The sequence below is a fragment of the Paroedura picta genome, chromosome 1, assembly GCF_049243985.1.
Source record: "Paroedura picta isolate Pp20150507F chromosome 1, Ppicta_v3.0, whole genome shotgun sequence".
In the NCBI taxonomy this organism is placed as follows: domain Eukaryota; kingdom Metazoa; phylum Chordata; class Lepidosauria; order Squamata; family Gekkonidae; genus Paroedura; species Paroedura picta.
Window position 1 is genome coordinate 25,429,336 of NC_135369.1, and position 15,284 is coordinate 25,444,619.

Consider the following 15,284-nt stretch of genomic DNA (forward strand, 5'->3'; position numbering starts at 1 on the left):
AATGCGGAGGGACTGCAGGGCGAAAGAAGAGCGCGTGGGGGACGCCCTGGGCAGTCCGGGCATATTTCCATGGCTCTCTTGTGCTAGCGACGCCAGGAAGGCCCCCGACCTCTCCTGGCTGGGCGCCGCTGCACACCCCCACGCCTCCTCCCCCGCCTGGCAAACGCCCAGCCTGAGAGGCGAAGGAGGAGTCTGCAAGGGAGGAGTCGCTGTCTGCTCCGCAGTCGGCCAGCAAGCGGGGGGTTAAGCGCCGTCGGTCTGTCCGGGCTCTTGCCTCGCTCGGTGTGCCGAAGGTTGCCCTGGCGCTCCTCCCGCGCCCAAGGACCCCCCGAGAGCCAGGTAAAGCAGCGGGGAGGGGGGGGGCTGGTGGGAGCTGAGATTCATTGGCAGCCCCGGGAGTGTTGGTAGCAGCTGGCGGGCGGGGAGGAGCGGGCGCAGGAGGGCAGGGAGTTGCACTTTGGCGAGCTCGCCTATTACACAACCCGTCTTTTTGGGGGGAAGAGGTTCTGAGGCCAGGCGCATCAGCCGCTGTCCCCGGTGGGCCTGATTTAAAAGCGAAAGTGAAGCGCGAGAGTTTAATCCCTGTTGGAAGTTCTTTTTTTTCCCCCTGAGGAGGCCAGTTTCAGCCCCAGAACCTCTTTTACAAAGGCCTCAGCCCCAAAACATGCATGCATAGTCGTGAAGAAACCACCTCTGGGCATGTACAGAGCGTCGCTTTTCTTACCCGGAGGAACAACCACCACCAACAGTCAGCATACTAATGGGACTCTGTGATTGAGACATGGCCCTGCAATTGTTTGGAAATTTCGAGATGCAAATTGCCAGTTTGTTAAAATTGCATGTAAATTGAGTTACGCTGCGGCTTAGTTGGCAAACGTGGGTGTTTGCTCTGAAGGAAGAAAGGCCAAATTCCTTTTGTTTCAGATGTTTTGGAAATAATGACCTATAGCATGTGCTGTTTCCAATATTTTTTCCTCTGCTGTCCTTGAATGCTGGTATTAACTTGCAGAATGTTCCTAACCCTTTGCCTTCTTAAATGGTGATGAGATGGTTATTACTCCTTTCTGTAAATTGGAAAATTACTGCCATACTTAAAGAGAATTGACAAAGAGGACTTTTTACTACCTCTCTCATAATACTAGAATTTGAGGGCATCCCATGAAGCTGATGGGTAGTAGGTTCAAAACAGACAAAAGGAAATATTTCTTTAAAATAAATGTGGAATTTGCTCCCATAGGATGTCATTGATGGTCACAGGAATAAACAGCTTTAAAGGAACATTAGATTTATGGAGGATAGGTCTGTCAGTTAGCCATGGTGACTGAGCAGAGCCTCCATATTCAGAGGCACTAAACCTCTGAATCCCAGAGCCAGGAGGCAACATCAAGGGAAGGTTAAATGGCCTCAATGCTCTATTGATTGCTGTCCAAAGGAACTGATCAGCCACTTTGTGATACAGGATGCTGGACGAGATGGACCACTAATCTGATCCTGCAGGGTTCTTCTAACAATGGTGCCTGCTGAGCTATAGTATTATTTAATCCCAACGAGTTTTTCCCTTCAGAATTAAAATGATAAAATTTCTACAACTAACATTTATTTGAGCTCTTGACAGTGTCTATAGACTTAATTACAATAAGTTAGTTCAAGAATTCTGAATATATTGCAATATATTATAAAGTGCAAATAGATGAAACAGATGCTATGCTTGCAACTTAGTTGCAAGTTCTTCCACTGTTTTTCTTTTGCTCCCTTTGAGCTACTTTTTTTTATTTATATAGTATCTTTTTGTCCTGTCATTCCTCCCAAGAACTTCAAGGCAGCATGCATCAGTTTTCCCTCTTCCATTTAACTTAAAAGAGCAACTCTGTGAGGTACAGTAAGTCAGGATAGAGTGACTGCTCCAAATGCACTCAAGAAGCTTCGATGGAAGAGTGAGGATTTGAACCTGGGCCTGGGCCTCCTAGGTTGACACTGGAACCATTACACCAAACTGTGAGGTTCCTCAGACTTTCAGGAAAGGTACTGTGTCTCATGGAAACCAACCTGCTCAAAGTTAAGGTGACAGAGATACCCATCCAGACATTATGATGGGTTGATTTCTTTAATTGTAGTTCCTTGTTTCTTTTGAATATTGAAACCAGATCTGCACAGCCTGCCCTTCTAAATTCACCATATCCCTGGGAGGGGCATCACACCCCTTCCCTGTTTTTGCAGCCCCAAGTAGGCAGCAGAAAGTTCACTATTCTACCATACATGGCTGGTGGGTTAATTTGACTAGGGAGGAAAGTCACCAGCTAGACAAATTGACCCATAGTAATTAGTAAATATTGGCTGTATTCTGACATGTAAAACCAAGATTTGAAATTAAACTGTGTGAACCATGGTTAAGTGTTATATCTAGGCTGAGCAAGCTATGGTGGAGGTGTTTTCCCTGTCTTCCCAGCCTCTCTGTTTGCAAACAATTTTCATTCTGCCAGTTATGTTGGCCTGGCTGGCATTGATCAAAATCTGGGCCTTAGAATCATAGAGTTTGAAGGGGCCTCCAAGGTCATCTAGTCCAACCCCCTGCACAATGCAGGAACTCACAGTTACCAGCCCACCCACAGTGACCCCCATTTGCCCCAGTGAATGGCCTCCCATAAGTGGTGAAAGGGGACCCCTCCTTGGAGATCGTCAGGAGGTGCTGCAAGGCCTGCCCATTTTTTGGGGGAGGGGGTTTGAATGGCAGGCATCTTTTAAGGGGTGGAGGTTGGGTCTTGCTGTTTTATCTTTCTTTTTTAGCTGGGGGTGTGTTAACTGTTGTTGTAAGGTGCCTTAAACCAGTGATTAGTACCCCTGGTATGGAGACCATTACCAGTCCGTAGATCAGTCAGTACCGGGCTACGACTCTGTCTAAGAAGTTAGGTGCTTCAACCCACCAACATCAACCCAACTTTGCAGAAGTCCAGGTCACAAAGCTCCCCTTCTCCATTCCTGCTCTGACTAGGACTCCCTCATCTCACGTTCAGGAGCGCCTTATTCCCAGGGCAGCCCACACAACTCCATTGCAACGAGGTTCCTGCCTGCTGCCTTCAGCTATCACGGCGAAAAGAAACAGGCCAGCTTGCTCCCCCATCCTTCTCATCAGTTTGCCCAATCAGAGGAGCCGTAGCAGCCACCAGCTAAGCCTGCCCCTCCGGTGCCATCCAATGACGGGTCCTGTAGTACAGAGGTAGTCAACCTGTGGTCCTCCAGGTTCATGGACTACAATTCCCATGAGCCCCTGCCAGCATTTGGGAATTGTAGTCCATGAACATCTGGAGGACCACAGGTTGATTACCCCTGCTGTAGTAGACTACACCCCCCTCCCGGGCCTCAGTAAAATTGTCAAGCGTTGACCAGTTCCTGGTGATAAAAAGGTTGGAGACCACTGCCTTAAACCAAGAGACAAGGTGGGATTAAATGTTTTAATAAATAAACATGAGGGTCTTTCTGGTTATACCCTCTGTGGATGAGCAAGCCATGGTTTTGCCTGTATATTTGTTACCTTAACTAGAGTTAAGACAGTGACCATGGTTAATAATGCTTAACCATGGTTAGTTTCAAAATCCTCCTGTATAGTTACAAATTAGGGAATTAGCAAGATTTGTGATGTAATCCTATGCAAAATTCGTTTCAGTGGGCTTAGATTGGAGTAATTCTGCATAAAATGGTACTTTGGAGATAATCCATAAAGCTGTGTCTTAATCTCATTTTCAGAGGGAGAAACTTCACTCTTCCCATATGTTGCTATACCTTCTGTGTATGGTCTAGGGTGGGAAGGAGACAGGGAGCTGATACATTGCTTTGCCGGTCATTTGACGGAAAAGTGGCTTATGTGACTTGCTTTGCATAGCTGAGCAAAGAGCTGAACTTGAATCTCCCACACCTAAGATTTCATGCTCGCTTGCTGTCCTTTGCTAGTATCTGTCTTGAATATCAAGCAGGCTTGGCATGCTAGTAAATGGAGATGTGATGAACAGGTTACAAATCCCACAAATTCTGAATACCTGCACCATTATTTTCAGACAGCAAAAGTTAATAATTACTCCTGCATTACTTTAATCGGTAAAGAATGTTTTCCTTGTGTGCTGCTTGCCAGGGAGGAAGGGGTTTAAACTTCCTCTTTGCTTTGGCCCCAGGCAAAAAGATAAATAGCACCTATCTTATATTGCCCTGCAGTGGAACAAAGTTGGAGTCCAGCAGTAAATTTGAAACCAACAAAGCTTAATTCTGAGTTTAAGATTTGGGCTGCATATCCTCAATCATTAGATGCCGGAGGGGGGTTAGTTGCCAAGAAGGGTCAAGATGCATAAGTAACTGAGCGATAAACTAGCTAAGATTGGATTAAAGCAGTTAGTAAGACCTGTGAATAGCAGATAAGTCTAAGTCATATAGATAATAAAGGAGTCAACAAACAAATGTGAGAACTAAGTTTGAATCCAGTGGCACCTTTAAGACAAAAAAAATATAATTCTGGGTATAAATGAGAAATGAGTGACCAAGCATGTGTAATGATATAAGAGCCCAATATCTCTGTTAAAGCCTGGGGGTTCCATTGTCTTGAATGTTGTAATAATTTGTATTTCAGCAAGCTTCCATTCTAGTCTGTTTCTGAAACTCCTTTGCAATAAAACAGCTACTTTGAAGTCCCTGTGCTGGGAGGCTGAAATGTTCTCCTACAGATTTCTCAGTTTTGTGATTCTTGATGTCGAATTTTTGTCCATTTATCATTTGGCATACGATTTGAGCTGTCTGGCCCTATTGGTATTTAACAGCATTGTTGCCGTTTAATGGCATCTACAGTGTTAGAAAATGAGTAAATGAATGTGTCTGAGATGTTGATGTTTGGTCCAGTGATGGTGTTGTCTGGGTGTTATGTGGCAGCAAAGTCTTTTTTCCTTCCAATGGGAAAGAGAATTTTGGGGAGGCTTCCTTTGGAAAATTGTTCTCTAGCCAATTATTGATACCTGGGAAGTCCAAAGCAGCTATACTCTGCTCCAGAACTTGCAAGACAATGGCCTGCTTTGTGCGTAAACTGCCTCTGAATCTAGAGATTACATTCAGCTTTCTTAATGGATTGACAGAAATATACTGGGGAAAGTTCAAAACTTAAAAAAAAAATCCTCAGAGCTTGTGGCTGTCACCACATCTTGTAGCAGTGAATTCCACAAGTTCGTTGGATAGTGGGTGGAGAGTAATTCCTTTCCTTTAATGTGTCCTGAATCTACTGCCTTTAACATTTATTTGGTGACTCTTCATACTCAAACATAACATCAGCAATAATACACTGGTGGACCTCCTAGCAGTAATTGAACCATAAACTATAACGAAGCAGGTACACTGCAGGTGTGGAGGTAGATATACAGCTAGCTATGAACACTTTGTGTGAATTCTCTCTCTTGTGTCAGAGGGGCTGTCTATATTTCCCACTACAGAGGCTTAAAAAAACAAGCCCCTCCTTGTCATGTGTCTCCATCTCCTAAATTTACCACTATTCCATTTCTTTTTTGTCATAGATTTGCAATTCCCTCCCCTCTCACCCATGTACAGTCTTCTCTTTTGACGTTGCCTGACAGATCCGAGCCAGTGCTTACTTGCATAACTGTTAATTTGTTATGCAAAGTGATATCCATAAAGTAAATATGCTTTCCCCCCAGGATCTCTGTTTCCTGGCTTGTGGTTTTGAAGCAACTAGTAAAAATTGCTGACCTTCTCGTTCTCATTTGGGGGAGGGTGGCATCTGAATTTAATCTCCAGCTCTAAAACTGAAATAATCCTTAAGACAAATCCAAATTCCTTCTTTCCTGACCGTTTCTCTCTCAGGAGGCTGGTAATGGGGCTGGCTCCCATCTCCCTGAACTCCATGTCATGCAACCATCCTTGTACTCTAATTAATCTAGAACACTCACAGCCGCCAGTGCTATGCTTGTAATCTCGGAAATCTCCCTGTGCTAATGAATACTTAGCAGGGAACTGCTGGGGAGCTTCCACCTTTCCACACCTCCCTTTCAGTGTGCACATGCACAGGAGAGCTTCCTGCTGGATAGAGCAAAGTTTTTGCTCTGTCTCTCATTCCACTGGCCTTGAAGGTGTGGAAAACCTGCTACGAGAAAGCACTTGCCAAACCTTGCCTAATAGCAGGGCAACTTCTCACTGTTGCTATAAGAAAACCGAGCAGCTAGATTTTAGTCCAGAAGTACTGTAGAGACCAATCAGATATCCAGGGGATGAGCTCATCTCCTGAAAAACTTGTTGGTGCGGAAGAAGAAAAAGAGCTGTTTCTTTGTACCCCTACAATCACCTTGCCTTCCTCTCCCCACAACACCCACCTTGTGAGGGAGATGGGGCTGAGAGAGCTCTGAGAGACCTATGGCACAAGATCACCTAGCTGGCTGCATTTGGAGGAGTGGGGAATCAAACTCGTCCCTCTAGTTTAGAGGTTGCCACTTTTAACCACTACACCATGCTGGCTCTCACTGGATTCGGACCTGGCTGTTTTGCTGTGGATCAGCAGGTCTGTCCTCTGGAAAACAGAGAAAACAGAGATAGTCTTTGCTTACTACAGTTTCCTATGAATTTGGTTTTCCAATGGATCTCAGATCTGTTGACCAGGGCTCTTGGCTTGGACAAGATAAATCAATGGTCAAAATAAATGGATGGATATATCCTTCCAGTTAATGATACTCAGCTATTTTCCTTGTACATACCTTTCTACCCAACTTGCTGACCAAAATACTCCTTAGAATGGAATCATTTTAGACAGATGCTTTGTCAGTTGTGTTATTAAAAGCTTACAGAATAGGCTGTAGATCATTCCCTAAGAAAGTGGTTCCATTGCTAGACTACTTTAAGAGACACTTCATAAACTGTTTTTTTTTTAAGTAGCCTACCTACTCGCCTAGGGTGAGTAAGGCTGTCTGTAGATGAACAGTTGGAGAAGTTTTTGTAAACATACGTTCCCCTCCTTCAGCCCAAGCTTCAGGGTAGTGAATTTTGAGAGGGAGGGAGAGAGGGAGGGCTGCCACCAAAATGTCCTGGGTGCCAGCGATGGATTGTCAAGTGTGGGATCCATAAGTGAATGTGCAATTTCAAATACTTATTTTGCAATGTTATGAATTCTTTCAGGATCTTGGATGTGATACTTCTGCTGTGACCATCTAAAATGACCATGGACATTTGAGCTTGGTTGCTTAAATGTATAGATTGGGATTCATGTGATCTGCATCTCTGCAATCCCAATATTTAGAACCCCAAAAGGAAAGCAAGACAATTAAAGGGAGGGGAAGATAAAAGAAGGTGCTGAAATTATGCATGTCATGGAGAGAGAGAACTTTTCTTGTGGCTCCAGAACTTCTATTCACTCAGTTAAATTGATTGGCATTGGTTTCAGGAGTGATGAAAGAAAATATTTCTTTACATAATAGACCTGAGAATCAAAGATGTGGTGAGGGCCACTCATATAAGTGGCTTTTTGAAAAATAATTACACAGATTAATTAATGATGTGTGTTGCTATTTGATTTACAAGCTGGCAACCAGTATCGGTCCTATATTAACTTTGCATTGTAGGTCTAAATAGATAATAAAAGTAATTAACAGTTATAGCCGTATCAAATCGTATCAGATATAACATTGAATAAAGAAATGAAGCCCAAATCACTTGACCCAATTGTCAGCTTGTGGTCTTCCAACATGCCTTTCAACCTGTGTCTTTCTGCAAGGGTCAATTACTGTCACCAGTTTTTTTGTTTGACTTTTCTGTTTTTGTGATTTCTTTTCATCTCTCTGGTCCCTTGGCAGTTCCTCCTCCAGCTGTTATCTTCCTGAACCCTCACTCCCAACATCTCACACGCCCTTCATCCATGTGTTTAGAAATATTACATATCTAGAACTGCTTGCCATCATAACTAAATTACACCTCCAGATAAAGAGGCGGTATACCTTAGCATTATGAAATGCTGAGGACAAAGAAATGGGATAAGGCATCACTTTCATGGCAAATACCTGGGTGCACCTCAGAATATTTTGGCTGACTCCCTTTGGCAAGAGATGGCTAAACCAAATGGATCTTTGGACCTGTCTAGATGGTCTCTTCTTATGTGGTTATATGTTTGACACTCCCCATGTGCAGTCTGATATTCAATGGGCATGAGAATTAAATGGAACATCCATGTAAACTGGAAGCTCAAAAGCAGATACTGACGGCAGATAAACAAGGAAAGCTTCTGGCCACTGTTGAAGGCAGAATATTGAATTAGAGGGGCCTTTGGCTTGACCCATAGGGCTTCTCTTAGGTTTGCATGTGTGTGTGTATGTTTTTTGTTTTGATACCCCGCCCCCAGTTTATAGCCCTTATAGCTGTATATATACATGGTGGAACTAAAATGCAGGAATAAGGGGAGAAGAGAACTTGGGGCTTTTACAATGCAAATGCAAAGTAAAAATAACCATGAGCCAGCATGATGTAGTGGTTAAAACCAGAGGACTCTAATCTGGAGAATGGGGTTTTGATTCCCCAGTCCTTCACATGAAGCCTTCTGGGTGACTTTGTGTTATCCCAGGACTCTCTCAGCCTCACCTACCTCACGAAGTGCATATTGTGGGGAGAGGGAGGGAAGGCAATTGTAAGCAGTTTTGAGACTCCTTAGGTTAGAGAAAGGGGGATGGTGGATAAAAATCAACTCTTTTTCTCTCAGGCAATCTCTATTGAGCAGAAGCAGTCTCCAGGTAACCCAGCTAGGCTTTTAAACATTGGAAAGGACACAACTCTTTTATTCAGCTAGGTCATCAACGTACCACAATTTTGTCAATAAAATTGTGGGTGTATGGATCAATAGCATCCTTTAAAGAAAACTGCAAATCTGTTCTTTTTAAATCCTTTCCTTTCTGCATGGTGAATAGGAGACTAAGAGAACAAAGTCTGAGCCCAGCGGCACCTTTATAACCAACAAAGTTTAATTAGCATATAAACAAAAGAGTTCACAAACTAATGCCAGCAAATGTTTCAGTCCATTGGTACCTTTAAGACCAACAACGTTTAATTCTGGGAATTAGCAAGAACTAATTGACTGAGCATGTGTAGTGAGGTAAGAACCCAATATCTCTGTTAAGCCCTGAGAGTTCCATTGTCCTGAGCATTGTAGTAACTTGTAATTTAGAAGTCTCCTGTTCCAGTCTCTTTCTGAAATTCCTTTGCAACTGTTTTATTCAAAGGTTTTACCAAGTGCTTTGAGTCAGTCTTAGCTGTACTTATTGCCAGTTACTTATGCTTCTTGACTCTTAACGAGCCACTCCTGGCAGTTAATCCCTCCCTCCCCCATATTTAAGGCTTGAGGAAATCTGTTTCAATGTATCTAAAGAAGTGTGCATGCACATGAAATCTTTCACCTAGAATTAAACTTGCTTGGTCTTAAAGGTACCAGGGGACTCACAGTTGTGTTTAGATCAACATGGTTACCTACCTGAATGTATCTTCATAGAAAACGAATAGACTAACTTTAAGATGTTCTGTACATTGGGGCTTACTCCCAATAAAAAGTTTTTTAGGATTGCACTGCAAATTATATGCAGAATAAACTTGTTTCTATTTACATAAATTATTCAGAGTGTGTTCTTTTTGGCACATCATCGATCCATTCATCCATGCACCCATCCATGCACCCATCCATGCACCCATCCATCCATCCATCCATCCTCAAGGTGGAAGGATAAGCATAGTTCAACAACTTCAAACAATGCAATAGTAACAGTAGACTCAGCAACATAATATTCAGAAGTGTAGCAGCTCTAATAGTCCAGACTAGCCAGAGCTCAGAAGCTATGCAGAGTCAGGAGGACTTGGATGGGAGGCCACCAAGGAAGACCAGGGCCACTATGCAGAGGAAGACAAAGGCAAGCCGCCTCTGCTCATCCCTTGCCTTGAAAACCCCATAGCCCTTGTGTTGCAGTGCGTCAGCTTCAACTTGATCACACTTTACTTTTATGCAGAAATGCTGGAAGCCAGTAACTTGAGACCCTTCGTTCCAAAAGACTGGAATCTCAGTTATGAAATAAGACCATTGATGTGCTTGGCCATGAGATGTGTAGGTAGAACGGGAAGGACTGTGTCATTCTTGAATCTTCAGACTGCAAAGCTTTCTCCCCAGTTGCCTCCTCTCTGCAGGGTGGTGCTTCCTTTCCCCCCTTTCTTCCTCATTTTTGCCCACAGAGAGAAAGAAAGAGAGAGATGTTGCAAGCCTTTAAGTTAGGCAAAGCTGCACAGACCAAAAGCAAGGAGTCTCCCCTCCTCTTGACAGCCTCAGCAGCTCCAAAGCCTCTTCTCTAGGGGAAAACAACCTGCCCGGAATGAATCTGTGTCTTTCTGCTGAAAACACTGTTTGCAGGTCCAAACCCATCCATTGCCGGATAAGGCAACGGCTTCAGGCACAGCTGATGAGGTGACTAACTTTGTCGAAGAAGCTGCAGGTCACTGGTGGTGAATCACTCCTGGGGTTATCTTGCTGCCTGCTGTTACTCGAAAGACTTGTCCTGAAGTTCCCGCAAATGGAAGGGGGAGGGGAAGGAAGCCACCATGGCAACATACCTTTATGAACACACCCATTAGCGTTCCCTCCACCCAGTTTATTGTTCCCTCAGTTTGTGGTTTGCGAAATAACTGGTAACTTGTTAACCTTGCCATCTGGTAGGAGTGCTAGAACAGCCTCCTTGTATCAGAGCATCTGTCTGGTTCGATATTCTGCTTCTGAGACGGGAAGGCCCCTCCCATTCACTTCGCCCTAGCAACTGGTATGCAGGTAGGCTGCTTCTGAATGAGAGGTTCCACTTAGCTGTCATTGGTAATAGCAGTGGATAGACCAGCCCTACGAATTTCTGAAGCGATTGCTGTGTTTCAGTCAGTTCCCCGAACTGTCTGCATTCTGTGAAAAGGTAGAGGAGTGGGCTGTGGCTCGTGAATACACATATGAATCTGCCTTGTCCTGAATGAGGCCAATGGTCCGTCAAGGTCAGTGTTGTCTCCTCAGACTGGCAGTGGCTCTCCAGGGACTCAGGCAGAGGTCTTTCACATCACCTCCTTTCAGGTCCTTTAACAGAGATGCTGGGAATTGAACCTGAGACCTTCTGCATGACAAACAAGCTCTGCCATTGAGCCACAGCTGCCCTCCCAGTGCATTTGCTTTGCATGGCAAAGATCAATCCTGGACCTACCTTTGTTTGTTTGTTTGTTTGTTTAATGCTGAGATTTATTTGCCGCTGCTCTTGGCAAGCTAGCTTGCGGTGGCATATCTCATGGTAAAATTAGAACCATAGCCATAAAACCTCCTTTTAAAACCCCATGATATAAGCTCAAAAAAGAAAGTTGACAAGAACCACAGCAGTTGCCGAACAGATGTCCTGATAGGCTCCAGGCCCTGCACTGCAAATTAGGATAAGGATAATAGCAAAGATGGATCTCCAGAAGAATGAGGGAAGGGGAAGAGGGGACCCAACGATCTTCTAAGCCTTACCCCCCCCAACCAAATGCCTGGTAGAAGAGCCCCATTTTGCATGCCCTGCAGAACTGTGACAGCTCCGTCAGGGACCTCAGCTTGTCTGGGAGCTCATTCCAACAGACTGGTCAAGAACAGACATACTTCATGAGGGCCAGGGATCACCATCCTGTTGGCACCCACAGAGTGAAGTGTCCTGCAGGGGACATAGGAGAATAAGCATTCCTTAGGTATGTAGGGTCCAGCCCACATAAGACCTTGAAAGTCAATACCAAGTGGAGTGATTTCAGATGCCAAATGACAATAGCAGGTGGGCTTAATTGGATTAGGTGTTATTTTCAGGGGGGTGGTAGATGTGGCGAAATCAGCATTGATAATGAGACAGAAAACCTGGGTCTTGATTCAGTCCAGGAAGCAGCACTGTCTTGAGCTTCATAAGTTACCTGTATATATTTCTGCTTACAGCCTTGGGCCCAAAACAGCATTTCTGTGGCAGATTGTAATCCATGGAAGGAAAGGATCTCCTTTAAATATTCCAGACCTTAATGCGCTAATGATCAAAACCAGCACTTTGCATAAAACCCACAAGCAGGCTGGCAATAAGTTTTGGAGAACACATGTTATATGATCTGTCTGATGAGCACTAGCAGCGGCTAAGAGAATGGCACGTGATCCGAGAGGTCTCTGGTTCAAATTTCACCTCTGCCATGAAGTTATGCCTTGGCAAAACACTCTCTCAGCCCTCTCCTGTCAGCAATATGTGATTGATAAAAACTGGCCTGACTTGATGAGCTAAATTAATGTGGTGGTGGTAGAAACTGGCCTTTCTGACTGAGACTCAGAGCGGATTATTACTAAACATAAGAAGCATCTCAATCAGAAAGCAAAGCTGTCCAACAAGCAATGCAGAACAGTAGCACTAGGAGGGAAACTCAAACCAGTTCAAGGTGTGACAGGACAGAACAAGGGTGTTAAAAAGGCAGAGGACTTTAATTGAATGGCTTTGTTCATAAAAGAGCAATGGAAGTGTTAAGTGTTGTTTGCATCACTTAGAAGATGGGATCCAGCATATGGACTGGATCAGATTTTGAAACTGTTTTCAAAATCTTATCTTGAGCATAGATAAGCACATTGTATTAAGTACTCTAAATCAGGGGTAGTCAAAGTGCGGCCCTCCAGATGTCCATGGTTTGCTGGCAGGGACTCATGGGAATTGTAGTCCATGGACATCTGGAGGGCCACACTTTGACTACCCCTGCTCTAAATAGTGCACTAAATAGACTAACAAAATGCATGATGTCTCTTAAAGCCACCCTCTTTCCAAACCTTGGAGATGCTGTGGGAAAGCAAAATGGAAGACACTGGAATTGGTAGTCACACAACTAGCAGAAGGAGCAGATCTGAGGAAAGGAGCTTTGAGTCTCAAAAGTTTATACCCTGAAATCTGGTGGGACTCAAAGGTGTTGCTGGCCTCCAACCTAGCTGCAATCAATAAAACATTCGCTCCAGGGTGTCATGAGCAATATTTGCAAATGGTGTTCTGTTTCCAATACAAAATTTTATCACAGGTCTTACGTGTGGAATTTGGTACCTAGGATTTTTGGGGGGCAGTTTTAAGACCCGTTGCTTAATTTAAATGGAGAATTATAAGTGCACACAAGACAGGAAATCTGAAAAATCTGAAATGTTCTCTGGTGCAGGATATTTGGGTACAGAAATCAAACATTGAGGTCTGAGTGATCTCTTCTGGGATTCTGCTCCCCTTCGCTACAGAATGACCATTGTAAAACCAAAACGTTAGCACAGGAAACGAGACCTTGTTGATCTGATCTTTGAATTCTGCAGCTAGGCAGCTGTATCTGGGTGTGGGGGCTGGATTCTCGAGGGACGCATCAAGTCTGCAAGTAAGAGGATTTTCTCACCACATTTTTATTGAGCCAGCTAACAGGCACGCAAATATCCCTGATTCTTCCCCCTTGAGGTGTTCTTTTAGTGCACGCCAGCATCTTGCAAGGCTGACTCATGTTGTGAGAATTTATGCACATATATATGCGCAAAGTCCAGAGGGGGGTAGTTCCTCTGCTGCAACATAAGCCAAATGGAAACAATTATTAGATTGTACCCTAAGTTTGAGCAAGCTGATTAAACTGTTGCTACAATTAATCTGCAAGTCTATGTATGAACAAATCCAAAGATTCCTTCAAGACAGGCTGAAGTTCTGTTTCAGTACACCAGTCAAGAGGCGTCAATTTGGACTGGTCTGCAGGTGGGATCCGGTGCGGTTGGTGGCAGTCTGGGAGGGAAGTTTTCGATCTATGATGATGATGATGATGATGATTAGATTTATATCCCGCCACTCCCTTGTGGCTATGATTATCTGGCCAGCATTCCACTTTTTATGTTTAGCCAGGGGTGGGATAAAATTTGAAAGGTGGAAAAAACATACATCTGTGTATATGTATAAATGTATATGTCCTCATGCATATTATCCATTCTTATGTGGTGCCGTGGTTAGAGTCTCAGACTAGAATCTGGGAGACCCAGCTGCCAGTCCCCACTCTGCCATGAAAGGTCTCTAGATAACCTTGGGCCACTCTCACACTCTCAACCCAACCCACCTCACAGGGTTGTAGTGAGGATAAAGTGGAGAAAGAAAGTTGAATCCCAATTGGGGAGAAAAGTAGGATTTACATGAAGCAAATATGTTGAGTCTCTTCACATGGAATAAATCTTTCTTGGTCCTAAAGGTGCTATTGGACTCTATTTTTGTTGTGCTGTAGCTGTATTGGTTTGAAGTAGCACAACAAAAATACAGTCCAGTAGCACCTTTTATACTGGATTGCAGGTCACAAAAGACAGTATTTACCTTGATGGACCACTAGGCTGGCTCTGTATAAAACAGATTTGTGTCAAAAGGGTCAAGCAACAGCACACACACACACACAATTATTTACCATCCCTTCCAGTATAACTTTCTCAGTGCAGTCTCCAACATTCCAATGTTGTTGTTGTTAGGTGCGAAGTCGTGTCTGACCCATTGCGACCCCATGGACAATGATCCTCCAGGCCTTCCTGTCCTCTACCATTCCCCGGAGTCCATTTAAGTTTGCACCTACTGCTCCAGTTACTCCATCCAGCCACTTCATTCTCTGTCATCCCCTTCTTCTTTTGCCCTCAGTCGCTCCCAGCATTAGGCTCTTCTCCAGGGAGTCCTTCCTTCTCATGAGGTGGCCAAAGTATTTGAGTTTCATCTTCAGGATCTGGCCTTCTAAGGAGCAGTCAGGGCTGATCTCCTCTAGGACTGACCGGTTTGTTCGCCTTGCAGTCCAAGGGACTCGCAAGAGTCTTCTCCAGCACCAGAGTTCAAAAGCCTCAATTCTTTGACGCTTGGCCTTCCTTATGGTCCAACTTTCGCAGCCATACATTGCAACTGGGAATACCATAGTCTTGACTAAGCGCACTTTTGTTGGCAGGGTGATGTCTCTGCTTTTTAGGATGCTGTCTAGATTTGCCATAGCTTTCTTCCCTAGGAGCAAGCGTCTTTTAATTTCTTTGCTGCAGTCCCCATCTGCAGTGATCTTGTAGCCCAGGAAAATAAAATCTGTCACTATCTCCATTTCTTCCCCATCTATTTGCCAGGAATTGAGAGGGCCGGATGCCATGATCTTAGTTTTCTTGATGTTGAGTTTCGAGCCAACTTTTGCACTCTCCTCTTTCACCCACATCAACAGGCTCGTTAGTTCCTCTTCACTTCCTGCCATTAGAGTGGTATCAT

The 15,284-nt window shown here is 44.2% G+C and overlaps 1 protein-coding gene across 1 annotated transcript in view; it reads left to right on the forward strand.

Moving 5' to 3' along the window:
- CAPN1 (calpain 1) overlaps nucleotides 1–15,284 on the forward strand; it is a 54,619-nt gene continuing 39,335 nt past the window's right edge. Inside the window, exon 1 of the mRNA XM_077329207.1 lies at nucleotides 1–339. The gene's annotated coding sequence lies outside the window, so the exon portion shown is untranslated. The remainder of the gene's footprint in view (nucleotides 340–15,284) is intronic.